A 7,506-nucleotide genomic window follows, 5' to 3' on the forward strand; every position below is an offset into this window, starting at 1 on the left:
ATCTGTCAGGAAAGATGAAAGGACTGTGGCTGTGAAAAATACCTACGACTATGTTTCTAAGTCCTTGGTATGTGATGATCACATATATGTATCAAATCATTACACACTAAGAAGGTAATAAAATTTTTGCTAGAATTGAAATAATACTTTACTGTTTGCTTTGTGGAACTAAAATTTATTTCCATCATATAATTCTTCATTAATACAGCATGCGGATAAACAATTTACCAAAATTATGATGCAGTGTTGCTCTTTCACATGGTCCTCACTACAATTAAAAACTCTACTTAATCGTGCTCTGGGAAGGTTGTGCATATACCCCCTGACACACACATGAAAGGAGGAAATCTATGGGAAGGCTCGGTATGTCTGTACTTTTTTCTTGCCTCCCTGTACACACACACTTGTGGCAGGAGGCAATAAATGAGAAGGCTCTGCATTCATGCACTTGTTTGTAGCCTCCCTAATTCTTTCAGAAGACTGAAAATACTGTTCAGAAGATCTTTTGTGCTGGACTGGACTGCTGGCCCATCCCTTGGAAGAAGGAAATTTACTGATGCAGAGGGTATGGCAAATTAATATGGTTTATTATGCATATTTGGGAAATGAGTTCACAGATTACAGCAGGATTTCTAGCTCTCCTTATGTGCCCAGCCCATCCACAAAAAGCTGTCTGGAAGGATGAATAGGGTGGTGACATGCAGAGTGGAGTTGGCCTTCTGTCCTTCTGTGCCCATGGGGGTAAGGCTTTACTTTACCTCTGGAAAGAGTCAATGATTTGCCACTAATGAATAAACTGCTTCTGCTGTTGTTTATTTTTTTTCTTGTATGAGCAAAGCAAAGACCTAAAGTCCAGGTGTGAATAGTAGCTGTGTGTATTTATTTCTTCTTTTAACTTGCTCTCTTCTCTTTAATCAGGTTGGTTCTACAGCCCAGATCCTACCAAACCTGATGGTGCCAAGAAAGTATCACAGGACAGGGGCCACTCATCTACAGCAGAGCTGTGGAAAATACTTACAGTGAAACCTCCCAAAGGCTTTTGCTGTTTGCCATTTTCCTGTTGTTTCCCTTTTCCTGTTTGTGGTTTTGCACTTCTATGTAGATGTGTCTGCATCTGATTAAATGGTCATGAGTGAACCCAATCTGCATGCAAAAATGGCTTGTGTCTCAAAAATATGTGAAAATTTACATTTTCAATTTATCCTTTCCATAGAAATGCCCAAAAAAAACCAAAGCTTGGGCTGCGGAGATGACACTAAATGCAACAGAAATACTTTTAAGAAAAATACACAGAACAAAGAAGGAGCTTTTCTTCAGTCAAGTGTCTTTATGGGTATCCCTCGCTGCATTGCCCATTATATGCTATCTGAATAGACTGCTACAAAATTGCTATCAAGGAAGAATTTGTATCATCTGAGTTTCCTTTAGAATTTTCTTTCTCTTCTATTTCCAAATAACTGGTTTGCAATTTGGCAGTTTCATTTAACTGCAGTTCTTAACCTTGCCAGACAAGCTAGTAGGTGAAATGATTTTTCTAAAGTATAAAACACAAAGTCCCAGTTTGTAGGGAGTTCTCTTTATGCTTCTCTTGCCATTTATTTTTGATTTTAAATGTTCACACTCAAAGGAACTGGGTGAAGGGTGAACGTGCCAATGTTTTCTTGACCTACAGTCCAATATCACTGCCTGAAAACTGAGAATGTTCTGCTTTACAATGTCAATTGCTCCTACCAAAGCACTGTTTTCCAAAAGCAGATTCTGTTTCAGGTTTACTTTTTCAAGCAGCAGTAGGTGTGCTATTGCATCAGGAAAACATCTGAAGAAAAAATAAGCTTGCACTGATTTTATTCCTGAGAAAAGCATTCTGCAGTATTGCATTAATTTATGAAAAACATTATTTGATGGATTTGTCCTACTGAATGTGTGGTTTGCACTCCCCTTCTACAGAATTCCTGTGAAACCTGGGGCATGGCCCATGAGACTCCTTTGCATCATCTCTCCTCAGCCTGACATAGATAACTTTTGGACTCAATAACGCAACAAATGCAGGCAAGACAGCAGAGTACATATGCTGGACGAAGTAGCATGTACACATACTGCTTTTTTTCCAAAAGGAGCTACAGATCAGTTTATCCTCTTGCCAGACCACCCTTTATCTCAAGTGGTCCTGCTGGGGGAGGATCATCTCTGTTATTGACATGATGTTCTTCAGCACATCGAGAGTTCTGTAACAGCCAGATAACATGAGGTGTCTTCAGGTTTACTTCAACCAACCTTCTAAAACACTTTTGGCAACACAGAGAGATAATGGCTAAATATTACTCATAATCTGCAAAAGTTAAAAAGATATTCAAACCTTTCAATTCTACTTTAATTTCCAGGACTTACTTTTCCCCCAAAAGAAAAAAAAAAAAAAAACCCAACCCAGGTTGCTAGTATATTTAAGCTACAGTCAGAAATTCATATATGTGGTGGTGATATCTATTTTGTTGGTATTTAAGTATGAGTTTCCCTTGCAGCCAAGAAGCTATTTCCCCTAGAAAGGATCCTATTCCAGCTGTGCCAGTGCTGTGCTTTGCAACCATTCAGAGAAGTTGCTGATCAATGTCAGAAGAGAGAGAGAAAGCACAAGAACAAGAAAATACTTCGAGCATATTTTAGAAGTACAATACAACAAATACTCCATTTTTCTTAGTAAAATACACAGATTTTGAATAACGCAGGAAACTTCTTAGGACTTTGTTTATATCTAACTATATCTGCAAAACATAAAATTCAAAATTTCCTTTACTAAATGGCAAGATACAAACAGGCACCATGATTCACTGCAGGGAACATTCTACAAGGCTGTACATAATTCTGAACAACAAAATTACACATGTTTAAATGAAGACTTAATTAGACATAATGTTTTAACTGTCTCCATGAAATACAGTATTTGATTTGCAATTGCATTTTAACATCAGTTATTTCTGACTCTACATACATTAAAGTCTTATTCATTCATGACTGGTTGCAAACAATAATCTGATAAATATCAGCTTTAACCCTTGCATGAAAGCCTAAGAAAATAAGACCCTTATCTTGACTAAGGTCTTAGCAGGCTATAATAAGACAAAATGATACAAGTTTCTCCTGTAATTTTTGTCAGAGGTCATCAATCTGTATTCAACAAAACCATTATTGATATTTGATGCCAATGAGTTCCTAGTTCAGTGGCTAAAAAACATCACATGACACATGCCTATTCTTTTTCTTATGTGAGACCCATAATTAATAGGGCCAAATCATTCTCCACAGATAATTAATTCTCATATAATTCTACAGGGTGACTGACATTTCATGTAAATACTTCTTTGGACAGGAGGATGCAAAGAAAAAGACCTTAACTGCCAAACACGGTATATTTTGCATCCAGCTAAAGCTCCACATTTGTGTGCTGTTGCAGAGCTGCATCAGGACACATTTCCCTGTGCTGTCCTCCCCTAGTCCCTTTGCAAATGGCTGAAGAAACAGTCTGTAGTTTGAAAGAGGAAAGGGATTAAAAATGCTTAAAGAATCAGAATGACCAAAAGCCAAGACTACTGCAGTTTTGAAACCATATCACGAAGTGTAATGTCTGGTGGTGATAACATCTCGACACAGTCTGCTGGTGTTTTTAAGCAAGATGGCTGAGCCAACCCTATACACCAGTGCTACCAAAATGTGCAATCCCATTCCCTTTTCTTCTTCTCTGGAGGAAGCTCTAGTATGCATTGGACTCCTCACTCAGCTGACTTTGTTCACCAAAGTTGAAAAAAGTAAGAAAAAACACCTAAAATGCCACGTCAATCAAACAGCCCACTGCAGGAGCAAAGGAGCACCAGAGTTTGTCACAGGCATGGTGAGTGTGAGGAGAAGGTGACGAGGGCTTCCCCTCCTGCCAGCCATGACCTGGCCACTGAGCCCACCTCCTCCAAACCTGCCTACCAGAGTCTAATAGCCACAGAAACCCCTGACAACTTCCTTTCCCAGACCAGAAGATGGAAAGGAGTGTAGAGAGGACACAAAGCACTCACATGCTTTCTTGTTCCATCTGCCTTCAGAAGCAGATGGCAGCACTTTGCACACCCTCACAGAGAAGGCAGCTGTGCAATTAGGCAGCTGCCTTTTCCGCACAGCAACTTCAAGTTGAAGTCCTAAAAAATGCGGGAGTATCCTTTGTGAGGCAGTTTGTATCGGCTACTCTTGCAGCAGGAGACAGGGATACTCTGCCTTATCTCCTGGTCATCTGGGGACAGACTCCTCATAGGTACAAATTGCTTTTACTACAGGACCTGCAAGGAAATCACAGCACATGAAAGCTGAGGATCTGAACCCATTTTAGGCAGTTGTCTTGAAGAAATGATGCTTGTGAGATCATGCAGTATGTGTGCCTGTACATCTGTCCGGGTTTTTTTTGTTGTTGGTGGGTTTTTTTGGTTGGTTTTTTTTTACCACTTCCAATGACATTTAGGCACAGAGGTCTCAGGGATGTTAAGTTCCCACAGCCTCTGGCTAGCAAGAAAAGACAATGTGGCTGTTAATGAAAGGAAGGGCCGAAGAGTGAACTAACCATTGTTAGACATGGCAGAGGCTGTGTGAAAGCTCAAACTCAGCACACAAATGCAAAAATTAGGGTTCGTTAGTTATACTGACTACACAGAACCAACATCAATATAAGTCTCAACAGAGGCTGACTGTATAAGGCTGGCTGCAACCTAAGTCAGCTTTCCAGTTCTGTAGACCAAGAGGTTTAGCGCCCTGCTTACAGCAAGATAGGCAAAAAAGTAATCAATTATAATATTATTCACCTTTACAGACAAGTTCCTTCTTTTTCTTTAAGATATATAAAGTACCTCACAAACAAAATACAAAAGTTTTATCTCAATTGTGTTTTTATAGAGCCCCCAGGATTCATGCAAAATTATAGCAAAACCCAAGCATAAATCACAGGTTTTGTGATAAGGCTGTCTGATACTTAACATGTAGATTTTTGGTAACAAAGAAAGAATACTGGGTTTAGCACCATCCTGGTCAATATAGAGCTTTACAGTTTTACCCACTGCCTTTTGGAAACTATTTAAAAATCAATGTGAAGGTATGGGAGTAAAGATGTAAAAATACAACGGACCTATTAGGTCACCAGATCCATCTACATGACAGACCAGGACAGTTCTCTGTAACAAATCCACCCAGCTGAGTTTAGCAGTTTTAGGCAATTGGACAACTAGCACTTTCCCTTACATTATAATTTTTCCAGACCGTATGTTGTGTGCTTCATTTCATTAATTCAACCATATTTTTTCCTCTTCCTTTTAAATAAAGATTGCAGCACTTACATGTCAAACTGAAGAAGACATTATTCTAACAGTAACATCTAACATCTGTTTTTGGCAGGCACTATGGGCAGTTGGCAGCAGCTCTGCAGTTCCCTCCTTATGTAAATGATCATGTGCTGGTGGCTGTCTGAGCTAACATTGCTGGAAGACAAAGGAATAAAAAGTGCTTTGCCTTTTCCTTGATGCTTACTGTTAGCTAGAACATAAGGAGTTTTGCATGTTGAGCAGACAGCCTCATTTTCACTGTATGTGGGCCAGATCTGGCTTCAGGGGAACCAAAGAGAGCCCTGTGCAAGCAGGAATATTCACTAAAATATTTATCAGAGAGAAATTATTTTTAGGGTCTTATTTATGCATGGATTTATTTACTGGAAAGCAGGAATGCTAGGGAATACTGCCTGACACAGAGGCAGGGAAGAAATTACAATGTGCACCCTCCAGTATACACAGCAAATGTATTGAACCTTTCCAAGACTGGAATGCATTTCTAAAAGGTAGATTCATTGGATGCAAAATGATTGTTCAGACCTTTTTAATGTGCCTATAAAAGATGGCAAATGTAGAGCCCCACTTACTGTGAAAATCTGGCCTTTGCCGGGCATGACATAGGAAACACATTATTTACAATTCTCCTTCTTATTTAATGTGTTGACCACTTGATATATGGAATAAAACCAGGATAACCGGAGAAATTCTGCTCTGTGTTGTACAAGAAGACAAACCAGAGGGTCCCTTCAGCTTACCTCTATAGATGTCTGACATGCAGCCTGTGAGAGCTCAGCACTTCTAGCTCCTGCAGGGATACAGTTTCTGAAGATACTACTTCTCTGAGGTGTTTTGGAGATTCTGATAACGCCTCTGCTCCCAGACGTTGGGACACTACTGCCCAGACTTAGTTCAACTGAAATTTTATTGCTGGCTGCAGTGAGAGCATGCGTAGACCTAAGCGACTACCAGGACTGCACAATGGTGTTGTAAATGATGTCTTCAGCTCCAAGGAGCAGGTGCTGGCCTGACAGCACAATTTGACATTTATTAGCCCATGGTGTTCTTAGACAATACTTCTGTGGCCCTGTCTTTCCCTCTATCTTGCTGCAGCCTGCCACTTTGTATTTTGTTACCTGCACTGGCCCTTCTTCAGGTGCTTTTTGCACTGGGGCAGGTAGCTCAGATGGTCAAACATTGATTCTACAAGAAACATGAGGTTTAGAAGTGTGAGCAAAGCTCTGTGCTAATGTAGCAATACTGCTGGTCCTTAAGTTGTTTTAGCAGCTCACATTTCTTGCCTCAGAACTGCATTGTGCCATGTTGATATACCTCACGTGTATTGAGGAATACACCACTTTGCAGCTTCAGACTCTGACTAAAGACATCTAATCAAGACTGTGCTGTCAGCTACAGATGTTTTTCCCCAGCTCTCAGTGTACAGCGCTGCCATCACAAAAAGACCTCAAAGCTGTTACAACCATGGCTCTAGGTAGCTATGTCTAAGTGCTGCCGTGCCGTTCAGCAATCTTATTTTAAATAAAACCAAACAATCCTTGTGATTGATATCTGAGTGGCATAAATGTCAGTATGACAGGCCAGTTGTGATGCTATGTAACAGTAAGAGCTCCAAAAGAAAGACAAAACCATGGAGCCTGAAACAGTGGATTAAAGTTAGTTTTGGTCTGAGTCTTCCTATTTTCTTTTTTTTTTTTCAGTCTTCCTTTTTCTGCATGAAAACAATTATGTGAGTAACTGACTTCCCATTCAAATGCTGCTCTTTGCAAAAAGGGAATCAAAATATTTCACAATCTGGCAAAATTCATACTTCACCATGTTTATACATGGAAATTTAATCTAATGGTTAAAAAGATAAATTTGACACAGCTTTAGAGTTGCGGTATAGGTTCTGTTTTGGCCCAGTTCTAATCTTCAGGTTAATTTTCAACCCCAAATATTCTACATAGCAGGAAACAGAGTTTCTTTGGTTAAGTAAGTGGTCAAATTTAAGCGATATAGCTGCTGAGTATGCTCCGTTCCCTCAGACTTCACTGGTACAGTAAGAATGCCCAGCCACTTGTAGGACTGGGCTTTAACCCGTTCGCAGTAATTAGTTCACCTCTTAATAAAATGCTGCTAATTTCTGTTTTCTTCAGAGATG

The sequence above is a fragment of the Falco naumanni genome, chromosome 12, assembly GCF_017639655.2.
Source record: "Falco naumanni isolate bFalNau1 chromosome 12, bFalNau1.pat, whole genome shotgun sequence".
Classification (NCBI taxonomy): Eukaryota; Metazoa; Chordata; class Aves; order Falconiformes; family Falconidae; genus Falco; species Falco naumanni.